Source organism: Vanessa cardui, chromosome 14 (assembly GCF_905220365.1).
Source record: "Vanessa cardui chromosome 14, ilVanCard2.1, whole genome shotgun sequence".
Lineage (NCBI taxonomy): Eukaryota > Metazoa > Arthropoda > Insecta > Lepidoptera > Nymphalidae > Vanessa > Vanessa cardui.
The window spans coordinates 2,541,422-2,554,179 of record NC_061136.1 but is presented as its reverse complement, the minus strand read 5'-3'; positions in this window follow the sequence as shown (position 1 = coordinate 2,554,179).

The window sequence follows — 12,758 nt, the reverse complement described above, 5'->3', positions numbered from 1 at the left end:
GTCAAATCATTTAATTTAATTTAAAATTTCCTACTACTGATAAATTAGGAATAAAGTAGCCGATATGATTAACCGATGATTGCGGGTTCAAACCCAGGCAAGCACCACTTCATATTCATGGGCTTACTTTGTGTTATAATTCATCTCGTGATTGGCGGTGAAGGAAAACATCGTGAGGAAACCTGCATGTGTCTAATTGTATATTTGTCGCTATAGATTCTCGTGTCAGTTCAATCCGAGAAAGCAAATACATGTACGAATTTTACCGATGCTACATCTAAATTGTGTTGACTATACTTGTGAAAACATCGAGAAATAACTCCCATTAAAAACAATGGTTCGTATATGTAGTCGAATTCCGAAACAATACATCGGATGTAATGCTAATAAAATAATAGTGAACATCGATTTACTCTCGAATTATTGTTTATGCTGAAACATATCCCTCGAGGCGTGTCGTACATTGAAAACGCGAGTTGTTTTATCCACCCTGTATTTATTTTACGAGAATTATTTGATTTTTTAAAACATTTGTTTTCGGTTTGTAACACGAACATTTCGAATGAATTGTTTTTAAAATAGTTATCGAAAATCTTACGTCCTTTCAGATACGACTTGTGACTTACCATTAAGAAAGTAACTATTAACCACTGGCCAATGAAGTGTCATTGCCGGCCTTTAAGAAGAAGAATAGTCGAAAAGATCGCTTTAAGGAAGAAGAAAATGCCGTAAGAATACAAACAATGCCACCACAGTACATAATATTTTCAAGTCATTTACAAAATTTGTATGAAAACGTGGCGGCCTTATCGCTACAACAGTGATCTCTTCCAAGCAAATTTTGGGCAGAGGACTGCTTATCAAAAGTGCACGTCGTACAAACTATTGTAGATCGCTAAACATCGAGGTGTGTATGAAGCTTAGGACTCTGACTCGATTTCCGGAAGTGAAATTCAGCGGTGAGGATTAATCCAAAAAATCCTCAGAATATTTCCCTTAAAAAGTGCCGTTATATGACTTTATAGTATTTGCCTTTCCAATGTCAGATACTGTGGCCAAACAAAACACTATTGGAGTGTTGAAGCGCAAGACCAATTCTATATGTTTTTTTTCATTGGCTTATTTTGTATTTCTAGGTATTGGAGTGTAGACACTACCTATTTTCTTAATCCAGTCAGCTACTTACAGTATTTTGACATCTAAAATCAAAAAGCAGCTACCAAAACAACAAAATATTTTTGTATTATTATAGTCACAAAGATAAATAAAGAGAATAATTGGGAAAAAGTAGACTTGGAAATGAGTCCTAATGGTAGGTGATCACCAGTGCTCATAGAACGGTACAGTATCAAATCCAATCAATATAGTAAAATTACAATTATGTAATCATTGACGAATTAAACACCACCAAGGATTCGGACATGAAAATAGCCTCATCTGAGAAGAGCCGGCAAAAAGAAACTTTCTTGAAAATTTGTATGTTATTAGATATATTTAATATTAAAAAAGAAACAGCCACTAGGCTGTCGTTTCATTACCAAGGCGTGTTATCACTTAAAAACTCACGTATTATATAATAATCTTTTGCACGAAATCTTTCTTTAAGATATTTTTTAATTTAACAACAGAGGCATTTTGAACGCTTTCTGGGATTAATATTAACTATAATTCACAATGCCAATGCACCATTGACCTTGGAAATCAAGATATAACATCCCTTGTATCTGCAGTTAAACTGTCATATCTAGTAAACGGGACAAGAAAAAAAACTTATGCTGTTTGATGGAATGTTGGAATTCCTTCGGCGATCTCGTACCAAAAAAAATCGAGTAATCCCCAAATTTTTGCCAAGCGTGACAACTTATTAATTCCAGCCAAAGAGTATCCTGAATGGATACAATGCATAATGCCTTAATAGCGTTGCTTTCGTGCTGATGGCCTTCAGTTGTCAGTCAGCGCTCAGTTTCAAAAGGTTCTGCCATAAGAGCGTAACATAAATGATGACAAGACTTTAAAGTATAATCTGTTACAAAAATCGTTCTAGTTTATTAATCTAATAAACCCAACCCATATACCAATACATTCTTTAAATACTTTTAGCTTTGTCAATTAATAAATTTTAATTACATGTTAATAAAAACTTTGGTTAATAAATGTTAAGGTTTATGTAGATGATAAAAAAGTTTGGAGTTAATATTCGTTGTTTTTTTATGTTTGATAATTAATAAATTTGTAATCGTATTTAATTATGAATGTAACTAATTGACTGAAAATAATAAATACCGATTTGCCTGTTCCTTTTGTTGGAATCTATCTATATTTATAATCTATAATTTTATCATTAAAAATACCGATTCTTAAGTGCTCACAAGATCCTATTGGATTAAGTATATTACAATTTTGATTTATATATTTTCTTTAAATTACACTTAGAAGTGCAAACAAGATTTCCAAATAGAGTTTCCAAAATTTGAGAGTGTTAGTACACAGGCTAAAATTACAATAAATGTTTAATTATACACATAGTTCATTGCTTACGATTGAAGGACGAAGAGTTTCATTTTTTTATATTTATTATTTTAAAATGGTAGCAACAATGATCTTCTTAATAATTAGCCACAGTTATGAAAACAATTTCCAAGAACTGGGATCAAACAAAAGGCGTCTAATCTAACAACGATTCATCAAAAGAAGAAAGAACACAGGTATTTCACCGTGAAAATTAATATTAAAATCCTCCCTTACTAATGACTTGAAAACGATGAATGGGAGATACAGAGACGCTTATTTCATCCAACAATATCTATTACAGTAATTGTAACGATAATATCATTTCTTTTACCGATTTATTTTTTGCTGCAGTTAATATTCCAATTTTTCTGGAAACTCGGTGTTACGGCTTTGTGCAAGCCCGCCTGGGTAGGTACCACCCACTCATCAGATATTCTACCACAAAACAACAGTATGCAGTATTGTTGTGTTCCGGTTCGAAGGTTGAGAGCCAGTGTAACTACAGGCACAAGGGACATAGCATCTTAGTTCCCAAGGTTGGTGGCTCATTGACGATGTAAGGAATAGTTAATATTTCTTACAACCTCATTGTCTATGGGTGATGGTGAGACTAAGTGGTCACCATCACCATGGTAAGTACCATCAGGTGGCCCATATGCTCGTCCGCCAACCTATTCCTTAAAAACTGTTGAATGACATAGAAGCTAGTGTGTGTGATATATGCCATCTAGCGGCAAATTCTAAAACGTATGAAAAAGTGATCAATGGAAATTATTACTAATGTTACGTCTGTAATGGTAGTCGACCAATCGTTGTTGAAGTCTGTTAATCTCAAGTTGATATACTATTAACAAACCTGTGTCAAGGGAAAAATATTTAAAGGAATTTAAATAAATAATATTTAGATTAAAATGTTCTACGGAAAAAGGACTAGACTACCTGATGCCCTTGCATGGAAAGCCTTTGCTGACGTTTTATTTACTCACTCATCTTACGAATAGTTGCCTGAAAGCGCTATAATTGTCAATCTAAATATTTTAATTAGTTGGCTCGTACGAGACACAGTTCGGCTAAAATTGGGTGCCTCTATTCTAGTGTCAGCTACACGGTGCATTTTAAACAATGATAATGAAACTTATATAATTAAATAACTTGTATAAACTATTCTTTTTATTCTTAAATGGGTAAGTTTTTAACTAAGGATAAAATTATAATTTTAATAGGTAATAAGTAAATCAAATATTTGTTCAAATTTACACTTTAAAATTGTAGCACTTCATCTTATAGAATATTTTTGGCACAGCGCCAATATATTGGGTAAACGTTGGTACTTATGCACACTGAATATGTGGTGCTGCGTCTCTTCTACGCTAGTTATGTATGGGGCTAAGGTTATCGAAGATTTTTTTCAAAGTGGTTTTACAAGCTCGTTTTTGCGAAGACGTCTTGACCAATCAGTAATGTAGTTCACATTATCCTACCTTCGGCAGATGTATTTTTTTATTGTCATATTTGTATCTTCTTAAATATCGGTGTTGTCATTGCTTTTTTTATCTTTAATTTTTTTTTGTTTTCCTGTTTGTTTTTATCAGACAGCATCATAATTTACTACGAATTCCATGAGGTGTTATTTGATTCAGTATTCTAGATTCCTTGGTCTTTCTAGATAGTATTCAGCCAAAGTACGTAGTATCGGATTGTCGGTTTACCTATATCAATAAATTACATCTTATCCATTAGCATCGTGAGGAGTTAAAAAGTATATTAAGAAGTAGGTAATTCTACTAACTTATAGCAGTATTGATGTATTCCTGATTATAACGTCGTCCAATTCTTACAAAAAATAACCTTCATATTTATATCGATTTTATTTTGATGCAACTTAGACCGAAACGTAACTGAATCGTTTCGTCTGTAGAATGGCATCTGTAACGTGTGGATTCGATTGCGATGAACTGTCAATTTGTTATTCGAATTGAGGCCGTATTTAGTTCGTCCCCGAGACATTTTAGCAGATGACCGTAACCAGGTTAACCAATGACTTGTTTGGTTCTCTTATACAAAATTTAAAAAAGCCAGGATTACAAGTTCATATTCATGATATAAAAGAATATTTGCGGCGCTTGAGCACTCGAGTAACTTCAGTTACTGCGCCGGCTTTGAGAGACGTGCTTAGGTTGTGAGATGCTGCTGTATCAAGCCGTTTACTCGGTAAAATTCACATTCTAAGCCGCTAGCTTCACGTAGACCTGACATGTAAAATGACGATTCAAAAGTGCTTGTATTTGGTAAGAGCCTACTTGAATAAAGTTTTTATCATATGTTCAAGTAAAATAACAGTTTATTTAAATACTATCTGTCTGATCTGACTTTGAACGATTATGTACGTTTTTATTTAACAAATGAATTTCGTGAAGTTGCCCGTAGCGCCACCGGTAGGTGTAACAAAAAAAAATGGTTGAAGAAGTTGAAACATATTGTTTTCATGGGTACACCATTCCAAGGTCTCGGGTTCGATTCCCGGTCTCGTCGATCTTGAAAAATTTCATTAATTTTCTATTTTGTCTCGAGTCTGAATGTTTATGGTACCGTCGTTAATTCTGATTTTCCATAGCACAAGTGCTTTAGCTACTTACATTGGAATCAGAGTTGTATGTGATGTTGTCCAGTATTTATTTGTTTATAAAATAAAATGTAATAACTATAATTTTCTCAAAGTAAGGATATACTAAAGAAAATCCGTAATATGTTTAAAAAATATAATTTTGTATCAATTCAATTATTTATTTAAACCAGAATTTGCTCGACACTCTATCTTTTCTTGTCTCACAAAGTGGCAAACGGGGCTTTAAGTTTGGAAATCCATCGGCATTACGCTTGTTACAAGCCGGCAGCCATTAAACTCAGTTTAGGCCGAAGACAAGTGGAATTACGTCACGAATTGGATTGAAAACTTTAAGGAATGCCATCCAGTACTTGAAATACGCACTGATGTACCATAAAATGAAACAACGTAATTTATTTTTATAATTTTCATGTATCCACTTATAAATTGAGAAAAAAGCGAGCAGCTTTTCTTTGCTTTCGAATTGTCATACTCGAATTTAATCTTTACCTTAGAATTTTACAATCTCTTATAGGCATAAGTGTAACACGACAAAAAATAGATACACAATGGGTTGATTAGATATTTACAGGTCTTCATAGCCTGGTTATTTGGTAAATAAACCTGTAAAAGATTAGATAGCGTTGATTGGAATATATTCAATGTGGCCCCCACTTGGTACGGGGAAAGACATTCCAGTTCTCGAATTAACGTGAGCAGACTCATAGGTGATATCATGATGGAAAGTGAGAGAGCTGTACCCTCCTACTATGATACGATTATAGTCCGAATGACGACAAAACCTTCATTTGTATAACGAGTAAAGTAAAGTAACAACCTGTAAATTACCCACTGCTGTATTATAAACACAAATTAAGCACATATATATAGTGGTGCTTGCTTGGGTTTGAACCCGAAATCATCGATTAAGATGCACGCGTTCTAACCACTCGGCCATCTCAGCATGTCTAACGAAGTTTTTAAGAAATTGCAATGCGCAACTTCTAACAGAGGAGAAATACTGATTGACTATCGTCTGACTAACACTAATCGGAAGTTAAGAAGATAATATTTGCTGCAAGATTACATACAATTGTTGAGGATCCAACACAATTCATACTTTTCACAGCATACGCACTTTCATACAAATTTACCGATCCAATTTTTTTTAACCTTATCCCAGAAAAATCACTGAGCAAAACTATGCTTAAAAATCGTATCACTATTTATAAACATTTGAATATAAATTAGAAATCGAATGAATAAAAAATGTGCAGTATTTGCAGTTAACCGAGTTCTTCTACTTTATACGTAGACTTAATTTAAATACAGTTCTTATTTCCAATGAAGTCGTATGAAGTAATTACGGGAACGACGCACGGTAATCATGGCGCTAGCTTGCGGTGTCTTAATTAGAAAATGGTTGAAGAGATTATATGGATTTCATGTTATAGTCTCGGAAATAGTAAATGTAATGATTTAAGCCTTATTTAAGTGTATTGTGTATATTACCATTGGTGGTAGAGAATGTAGATCAAGATCTGCTGTCTGGTCTCTACTGGACTAAGGTTTAGTAACATTTAATTTAAGTTCTTCACCAATAAGGATTTATTTTGTTTTTTTTTTCATATATGACTACAATATTGTATAAGTAGATACTAAAAATGTAATGGCATTGTGAAATTCTCGTCCGTAGCGTGGATGGGCCAATTATGAGGATGAAACCACAAAGTGCCTCTATTTATATAACACTAAAACCTTTTTTGATATGCGCTGCGTTTTCTGATACATGTATTGCTTGGTATTTTTTTAGTTAGGCATTAAAATGATTACGCAACTTTCTACCCATCCATACCAAAATTATGTTAGCACAGTCACTCCTTCTACCAAGTCTCGATTATGCTGACGCATGTTATCTTGATCTAAAAGAGGAACTTTGCATCCGATTCATATTTGGTCTTCGTAAATATGATCACGTTTCTGAATTTCGTAAAAAGCTCAAGTGGCTCCCAATCCGGCTTCGCAGGAATACTCACATCCTTCAACTTCTGTACTGTATTCTGTTCAATCCGTCTTCTCCTTCATATCTAAAAGAACGTTTTCAATTTCTTAGTTCTTCACATAGCCATAATCTTCGTTCTGAAGAGAATTTGGTTTTAAAAATACCACCCCATACAACATATTTTTATAGTGACTCATTTACAGTCCATTCAATTCGTCTTTGGAACTCTCTTCCACTAGAAGCAAGACGTGCACCAAACATTACTTCTTTTAAAAAAATGATAAAAGAGCACTATCTTGCTTCATGAAGAAATACTGTAATTAAATATTTTATTTATTATGTAAGTATCTATAATATGTAAATGTATATATTTATAATGTGTATGTATATTATATTATTATATAATTATATATTTATGGAATATTTATTTAAGTATCGTATATACACACATATATATATATATATATATATATATATATATATATATATATATATATATATATATATATATATATATATATATATTGTAACTATTTTTTTTATGTATTAAATAATTTGTACACCCCTACCATCCTATCTCTCTCCTCTACCAAAAGTTGCCTGGAAGAGATCACTGTTTTAGCGATAAGGCCGCCTATTGTACATTTTTCTTTTCTTTGTTTTTGTTTTACTTTACTATTTTTAAGAGTATATAAATAAAATGAGCCGAGATGAGCCGGTGGGTAGAACGCGTTCATCTTAACCGATGATTGCGGTTTCAAATCCAAGCAAGCACCACTGAATTTTCATGTGCTTAATTCATCTCGAGCCTAACGGTGAAGGAAAACATTGTGAGAAAACCTGCATGTGTTTCAAAATTCAACGAAATTCTGCCACATGTGATTCCACCAACCCAGCGTGGAGGAATACGCTTCTACTCTACTACTCCCCTACCCTACTCTCCCTTTGAGGGCAAGGTAGCCCTCAAAGGGAGAGTAGGTCTTAGTTCAGCAGTGGAAAATTGACAGGCTGGTCCTGTATTAAAAATAGTAACGCGTGGGTTTTAGTAAATTCAAATTTACAAACGAAAAGTAACTTAATATTTCTTATTATTATTGTATTTGAAAGTATTTTAAAACGAATAATAAATTGTTAGAAATAAATTCAAAGTCATACAATAGTCTCTTTAAATCAATTAGAATTATTCAATTATTCCAAGCAAACATCCTGAACGAAGGTGTGTTTGATAGTTAACATTATTTATTTCAGCGCCTCGAGTTACAAATGGGCAGGATTGCGGACTAACCTCCCTGACCGCAAGACTCCTCAAGCCGCATTTCGTTTGATAAATATCAGCCTCAACTAATTGTGGGATCCGCTGAGCTATTGTACTGCGGTTTATGCTGACAACCATTTAATATTTTACGCTTAGGTATTACTAGTGGGACCAGCTGTGCGTTGTTTCAAAGATCTCGTCTAGAGTCGATGTTACGTTTATCGTAACCATATAAATTGATCATTGAAACACTTACGTTACCCAATTATTATTTGCGTCGTTGGTAGTGAATTCATACACGGCTACATATTTGGTTCTGGGTTCAAACTTCAGATTGAATCTTTAAAAAGTTATTAAGGTTTTCTGTAGAATAATTCTTAGTCAGGCAGCCAGAAGTCTGGAAATTAGAAATGTCTACAGATCTAAATGTATATATCTGTTCTTCAACACTGTTGAATCATCTAATATTTTTTTTGTATCTGAATCACCATTTTTGTGAATGGTGATGCATATAAGCTGTTGAGGAAACATATCCAAAATTAAAAGAAACTACTAAGAAGAATTCTCCTATTCAAATGGGACAAACGCAAGTAGGTTCAAAAACTGTTACAACGGTTTAAGTTTTGTTATTGTCAAGTATTTTATCAAAATTTTTATACTTGTGTTACAAGAGTAATCTTAGCCTTCAATACGGTGTTATGACATTTGATTATATATCATAATTTATATCACATTATTATTGCATATTATGAAAATAGCAGGGGCTATAGAATTTACTTTATTATATACAATTATATTGTAATTAATTGATCAATAATTTGTAAAACCGTAATTAATATTATTTTATATGGCATAGCATTTAATACTGGCATGTAACACTATTTCTGATTTTAAATATAATTGAGCTGTCATTAGAAAACAATTGGACGATAGCGTGGTATTCTAACAAAAGATAGATAGATTGGAGCATCATTGTAAAACGATAATATTATTTTGGCCACCCCGAACTACTGAAATTACAATTGTTAACTATTGATCATCATACAAACTTAAGAACTTGCGTTTATGGGTTTTATAAGGTTGAGTAAATAAAATAAATCTTTATCAAGGAGTATTATTTATATTCCTATGGGAATGAATGTTTCTGACTATTTCAGAGTCTATGGGTGCTGTTGCCCACTTATCATCTGATGGTCTATGCCCCCTAGATCACAAAATAAATTATTAACATAAGAATTAATGACATTAAATGCCTAAATATATACAAATATGAACTAAAACTAGTTACTGTATAAATCTTGACCGCGTGGAATGGTGGCAAGAATGCCAGCGGCATTTCCCCGTTGAATCGCAATTCCGATCCTCTGGGCAAAAAACGAACCAGCCCTCCTGTCACCAGTGGAGACAATGAAGCGAGGTGTTATACTTTCGATGATCACAAAATAGTATGTACATATATTGGTATATATTTTTATGTAGTATTAAGTGGATGAGTGAAATTTTAAAAAAATAAAAATATTTTACAATTATATTTTATAATTATTTATTACACTTGATCAGTCATCTCAAAATGGCTCTAAAACTTTGTTATAGACTTTCTTACATATTTTAAACGACTTTGAGTGAATTAGAAGGGAAGGTGTGGAATTGTTCTGCTTCAAGAAATTGACTTTTTTATTAGAAAACTTTGAGTGGCATTACATTTTATTTAATAAGTTATTACATAAAAAATTGTCAGTATTTTGTACAGAGCAGATATAATAATTATAATTTTTTATGAATCTTTAAATAAGTATTCATCATTTCCTCTACACTTGGCATTTCTTAATTAATTCATTAGCATTTTTGACAGCCAATTAAAGACACAAAGGGTACAATTGAAAACCAGTGTTCGGCTTTGGAATAAAATTTGGAACTCACTATATCTATGTATTTGGGACACACGGTAAAATCTTTTGTTCATTTTTATCAATTAATTTCCACATAAATTTGTTGTTATCTACATTAGTACATGTTATTTACTATTATTATTTTTTTAAGGGATCCAACTTGGTCGGTCATAATCAAAAAGCATAATAATAGAAGAGTAACGAGAAGTGACTGATGTTTTACTAATAATACTAATTTTGTGTGGAAATAATTGCCAAAAGTATTTTTAAGATACAAACTATTTAGTAGAGCTTGTTTGTGAAGCGTTTATCGAAACCCCCTTAGTCGGCTATTTACTACACCCACTGATCGAGATGGAATTGCCATATTTTATTCCGTGAACTAAAAAACTGTTATTTTAGGCATATTTTGACATGAAAATATATTGGTACGAGCTTATGGGTGATCGTGCACGGAGGTACAAGGTCTTTGCTTGACTCGAGGTCCTGCTTGTTCTATGTATCGCATATTCACTGTTGCTTTCGAAAATAATCTAACCAAAGTATATTAATAAATATCGGGATGTAGTGTAGTATCCTAGTTGTTAAGTCAAATATAAGGCACACAACAATAAACAAAAATAAATGAGACTAAACTTTCATGAGTTGGATGTACATAACATATATATATATATATATGCATATAGATCAACGAATTGAAAACTTTAGATTATATGATACATGGCCTATTTTAGTTTTCGAGTCTAACGACTATTGAATGTTCTGGAACGAGATGTTAGATAATTGAGTTAGTGAAGAAAAGCGAGGTTGTAACAATATATGTACATTTATATTTACATAATTATAAACTGTTATAAAGTAAAAACATTTACAACTACTTGGTGGTAGGGATTTGTGCAAGCCCGTGTGGGTAGGTTATATACTCATCAGTTATTCTACCGCCAAATAATTGTACTCAGTATTGTTTTGTTCCGGTTTGAAGGGTGAGTGAGCCAGTGTAACTACAGGCACATGGGACATAACATCTTAGTTCCCAAGGTTGGTGGCACATTGACGATGTAAGGAATAGTTAATATTTCTTACAGCGTCATTGTCTATGGGTGATGGTGATTACTTACCATCAGGTAGCCCATGTGCTCGTCCGCCAACTTATACAATAAAAAAATATATATGCCCAGGGTCATCCAGGCGACATCGCCCTCCCACCTTGGTTCTCTTTTTATGAACTCTTAAGGAAACTGACATACAACCCTGATCATGTTAAAGCCTTCCATTACTCTAGTTACAAATAGTGTAATAAAACAACAACATATAAAACTTACCTCTCTTAATAAGATTTCATTATAAACATAATATAACCGTTAATTCTATTGAAGATTTTCTGAATATTGAATATATAACTACAAAAGATAAAAAATATAAATGACAAGTATTGACAATGGATAACTTCGTTAATGGCTAGACTGAGATAAGTTTGCCTGTCGGCGACACAGTTTGGGTGTTAGTGATTTGGTCAACGCCCAAAAACCTGATACTTTTCTCTTTAGGCATAGAAAACTTTTATGAAAATCTTTTACGACCAGTACAGCTATTCTCGAAGAAAAAAGACGAAACTCATCACAGAACTCGATCGTGATATATCCGAGTATTATATACGATATGTAAAGCATTCTATCAATCGTGTAAATTCGTGTCGATTTTCGACATTTTTTGTCTGAGATGTGACTTAATTCTCACAGAATAGTACTGCGAAGTAATTATAATCAGTCTTGGTATCTTTTGGTATAAATTGATTCCTTTCAATTCTAGAAACTTGATTATCACCGTATATCGTTCGTGCATGTGAGACAAGACCGACCAAATATCGTAACGTAATATAATTATAGTTTTGTTTTGTGAGAGATAAAGGACATTATATAAATATATTTATTATAATTGAGTTATGAAATAACAAAATATAATTTTGTCTTAAATGTGGTGTTATACTAAATCAAATTAAATTCCTTTATTCACTATAGAAGCAGTAGATACACTTTATTGATTGTTAATTTTAAAATTACTACCGGTTAGGAAAAGAAAATATGAGAAGAACCGTAGAAAGCAACTCTAAAGGACTTTTGTTTTTTTTTGTGATTAGTTAGTTACAAATATAAAAAAAATGCCAGTGAACTATCGACTAATTTCCAAAGTATGTATAACATAAACCTTTTGCACACACGTTCTTCATTATTTTTTAATTCAATTTAGCATTTTAAATGATTTCTGGGATCATGTTATCCTGGGAAGAACCGCATACATTGCTCTACAAAAGAGTAGTCACTTTATACAGTCAAGTAAACAAGTTTATGTTTATCTCTTGTACCAATGCTAAGATGATACGAGAACTTTCTTATAAAGTCATTAATGCGAAGTTGTGGCATTTTAAAATGTTTATTTTTATCTATAATGACAACAACTTTTATTTAACTTTTTAACAGTTATTATTTAAATATTTTA